Source organism: Mustela erminea, chromosome 5 (genome assembly GCF_009829155.1).
Source record: "Mustela erminea isolate mMusErm1 chromosome 5, mMusErm1.Pri, whole genome shotgun sequence".
In the NCBI taxonomy this organism is placed as follows: Eukaryota; Metazoa; Chordata; class Mammalia; order Carnivora; family Mustelidae; genus Mustela; species Mustela erminea.
In genome coordinates this window covers 129,422,935-129,427,824 of record NC_045618.1, presented here as the reverse complement: position 1 = coordinate 129,427,824, position 4,890 = coordinate 129,422,935, and positions in this window count along the sequence as shown.

Here is a 4,890-nt window from a genome sequence, read left to right as displayed (position 1 = left end):
AGTTTATTGTCACTTGCGGATCTAGGGTGGCTTATGGTTCTTTTCATTATTCACCACCCCCCCAGATCTGTCTCCGAAGATGGGTAGGCTCAGGGGCTGTGGAGGGACCTGGGACAGATGTTGACTTCATAAGCTTAAGATGCAAACTGAGGCAACACTTTGGGTTCCAATGGCTCCTTCCCCTGCCCTTGTTTGAACCACCAGGAAGGGAGGAAAGGGCTGTTGGCTACTGTGTCCATGTCAATCTTGAACTCTATTTCCCCTTTACAGATGAGAAAATGGAAGTTCTAGGGCTTAGCAGCTAAGATCAGATATCTTATTCAAGGTCATTCAACGAATGAGTTCTGGCAGTGGGATTAAACTGGGGTCTCTCTGTCAAAGCCACACCCTTTCTACCATGTCCCCTTCTGTTTTTCCATACAGGCATACCTCAGAAGTATTGTGGATTTGGTTCCAGACCACAGCAATAAAGCAAGTCAAAGAGACTTTTTGGTTTCCCAGTACATATAAAAGTTATGTTTACACTGTATTGTGGTCTGTTAAGGGTGGAATGGCATTATGTCTAAAAAAACTATATACATACTTCAATTAAAATACTTTGCTAAAAATGTTAACCATTGTGAGAGCTTACAGCGACCTGTAATCTCTTCACTTGTGGAGGGTTTTGCTTCGATGTTGATGGCTGCTGGCTGATCAGTGTGGTGGCTTCTTGGTTGGGTGGATGTGGTAATTTCTTAAAATAAGGCAATGGTGAAGTTTGCCACAACATCAATGGACTCTTCCTTTCACAAACAAGTTCTCTGTAGCATGAGATGCTGTTTGATAGCATTTTACCCACAGAACTTCTTGCAACATTGGTGTCAATCCTCTCACACCCTGCTGCTGCCTTATCAACTAAGTTTATGTAATATTCTAAATCCTTTGTTGTCACTTCATCTTCACATCTTCAGCAGGAGGACACACCATCTACAGAAACCACTTTCTTCGCTCCCCTCTAAGAAGCAACTACATCCATTGAAGTTCTGTCATGAGATGGCAGCAATCCAATTCCATCTTCAGGCTCTACTTCTAAATCTGGTCCCTTGCTTTTTCTACTACATCCGCAGTTACATCCTCCATTGATGTCTTGAACCCCTCGAAGTCATCCGTGGGGGCTGGAATTGACATCTTCCAAACTCCTGATAATGCTGATATTTTTGTCTCTTCCCATGAATCACAAGTGTTTTTAAAGCCATATAGAATGGGGAGTACTTTTCAGAAGGTTTTCAATTTACCCTGCCTAGATCCATCAGAGGAATCACTATCTGTGACAACTATATGGGCTTCACAATGAATGCTGTGTTAACAGGCATGAAAACAATGTTAATTTCATTGTACATCTCCATCAGAGTATTGGGTGACCAGACCAGGTATATTGTCATTGAGCAAGAATATTTTGAAAAAAACCTTTTTTAGTTCTCAATAGTGGGCTTAAAATACTCAGTAAACCATGTTATAAACAGATGTGCCATCATCCAGGCTTTGTTCCATTTAGAGAGTATAGGCAGAATAGATTAAACATCATTCTTAAGGGCCCTAGGATTTTTGGAATGGTAAATGAGCACTAGCTTCAACTTAAAGTCACCAGCCACATTAGCCCTTAACGAGAGAGGACGCCTGTCCTTTGAAGCTTTGAAGCCTGGCATTGACTTCTCCTCTCTAGCTATGAAAGTCCCAGATGGCATCTTCATCTAATAGAAAGCTATTTTCGTCTACATTGAAAATCCATTAAGTGTAGCCACCTTCATTAATTATTTTAGCTGGATAACTTGCTGCTTCACCTTTATGTTATGGAGACGGCATCTTTCCTTAAACACTGTGAACCAACCCCTGCTTGCTTCAGACTTTTCTTCTGTACTTAGACTCCCCTCTCAGCCTTCACAGAATTGAAGGGCCTTGATTTGGACTAGGCTTTGGCTTAAGGAAATGTTGTGGCTAGGTTGGTCTTCTGTCCAGACCATAGAAGATTCTCCATATCAGCAGTAAGGCTGTTTTGCTTTGTTATCATTCACGTGATCACTGGAGTAGCACTTTTCATTTCCTTCAAGAACTTTCCTCTGCATTCATAGCATGTCTCACTGTTTGGAGCAAGAGGCCTAGCTTTTAACTTTCAACATGCCTTTCTCACTAAACTTAATCATTCCTAGCTTTTGATTTAGTGGGAGACATGCGACTCTTCCTTTCACTTGAACACTTAGAGACTGTTGTAGGGTTACTAATTGGCCTAACTTCAATATTGTTTTCTCTCGAGGAAAGGGAGACCTATGGAGAGGGCGAGAGAAAGACAGGGGAATGGCTGGTTGATAGGACAGTCAGGGGCATGGTTCATGACCCTCCAAAATAATAGTAATAATTAGTAACCTCAAAGATCACTGATCACAGGGGTGCTTGGGTGGCTCAGTCAGTTAGGGGGCCGATTCTTGATTTCAGCTCAGGTCATGATCTCAGGGTGTGGCTTCAAGCCCTGTGTTGGGCTCTGCACTGAGCGAGAAGTCTGCTTGAGGATTCTCTCTTTCCCCCTCCTTCTGCCTCTCCTCCTGCTTGCACATGCTCTTTTTCTAAAAATAAAAAAAATCTTAAAAAAAAAAAAAGGTCACTGATCAGAGATCAGCATAACAAACATAATAATGAAAAAGTTTGAAATAGGGATGCCTGGGTGGCTCAGTTGGTTAAGCAGCTGCCTTCGGCTCAGGTCATGATCCCAGAGTGCTGGGATCGAGTCCCGCATGCGGCTCCGTGCTCGGCGGGGAGCCTGCTTCTCTCTCTGCCTCTGCCTGCCTCTCTGTCTACCTGTGCTCGCTCGCTCTCTCTCCCTCTGTCTCTGACAAATAAATAAATAAATAAAATCTTAAAAAAAAAAAGTTTGAAATACTGTGAGAGTAACCAAAATGTGACACAGAGACACAAAGTGAGCAAATGCTGTTGGAAAAATGGCACTAATAGATTTGTTTGAAGCAGTGTTGCCACAAACCTTCAATTTGTAAAAGAAAACAAAACCTGTTCTATCTGCAAAGTGCAATAAACTAAGGTACGCCTGTACTGAGATGCTCTCCAGTGTCCCTGTGCTTTTGGCAGTAATGAGAGTTATTACAGGTAACAGTGTTGATCAGAGTACTCAATTAAGCAGCCAATTTTGTTGTTCTTACTAGCCTGGATATAAACATAGTTGGGCAAAATCAAGTTACTTTTGTCCCAAGAAAAATAATAATAGTGACTCTACACTGTGCTTTATGTGAAGAGGATATCAGTGTCCCAGTCTCCATTGGATATGCAGGTATTTCGTGGCTGGTCATAAAAGAAGTGCTTTGCAGGAACCAGTGACCAAATGACCAGTTGACTTTTAGGGTACTGCTTGTGTTGGTGGGAAAGATATGTGGCTCGTGTGAATATCCAGGTTGCCACCTGATTTTATGTACTAGCTCTGTGGAATGATGTCTTTTACCCACACAGAATAGCACAAAGAAACAAGCATGCTTAGGATGTCCCCCAACAGGCTACTAGTCTATATTCAGACTAATTACAATGATTTGGAACATATTTGTAAATTATCAACCATGTTCAAGCTAGGGTGTTTGGAACCATTGTGGGTTCCATGGTCTAGATTTCTTAGTATCCTAGGAGTTTTTGACAGAGGAAAAAAAGGAATCCAAGGTAGGCTTGGGTAAAGGGGCGCAACCATTACTTACAATGTCAAATTTCCAAGGTTTAAAAAATTCCCTCTCAAACTTTAATGTCCATAAACATTATTTGGGAAATTTGTTAAAAATATAGATGACTAGATTCCACCTTGAAAAAGTCTAGGGTGGCACCAGCATGGGGGTCTGCATGTAATAAACATCTCTGGTGATTTTGATATGGATGGTTCATGAATCAGTTTAAGAATTTGTGGCTTAAGGTCTGATGGTGGCCAGTGTGAGAATATAGGAGACTGAACTGAGATGGGGCAGGAATATCCTGGCAAGAATAGTTCTTAGTGTTGGGAGCAGCTAGTACTAATAGTCATGGGCAACAGGGTGGTCAGGTGCTGCTGGACTTTAGGACTGGTTTTCCATCCCAGTGGGTGAACTAGAGTGGGAAGGAAGAGCCAGAGCAAGAGGCCAGGTAAGCTCGCTGGTCAAATGACAGAGTTAGATTAGGAGGTTTCTGCCCAAATCTCATGGCCTGTAGGTGCCAGAGTTTACATAGAGTGTGGAATCAGTAGATACCAATAGAGGAGCATCATCATGCTGCTCATGGCAAGAGGCAAAATGAGTAGGGTTTGGGTTAAGTGGTATGGAAGGTTCCAGTTGGATGAGGGTTCTATGTTGGACTTAAAGTCCATCACATTTTGTGGCTTTCTACCGCACTTAGAATGTAAGTCTTGGTCACCAGGCCCATGCCAGACTTCCCAATCCCCCTAATTCTCTGTTGTGTTGCAGCCAACTTTTAAAGAATATGGCTCTTTAGAGATGCTAAGATCTTTCTGCTGAGGGCCCTCCCAAATCTGTCTCCTTTGTGTGGAGATCTCTTTCCACTCCTTTTCTTATCATGTATGTTTTATGAAAGGGCTGATGACCCTGTGTGTCTTCTATCCCTTCTCATCCCCAGCCTCTTCAAAAGTAACCAAAAGCACAGTGACCCATCCTAGGGAACTCCTGTGGTTTTCACTTCTGTTTCTGGGCATACAATTTGTTATGGTAGTAAAGAAGAGGGTATGGAGTCCAGTTAAAACTGGCACAATTTTGGGAAGTGTGGGGAAGCAGAGGCCAACAGAGCTCTCCTTAAAGAATCAGATGTTTCAATGGTTGGTCAAATTCAGGTGACATTTGGCTTTACTTTCATGATAGCTTAAGTCCAAGAAGGTCTGTGATT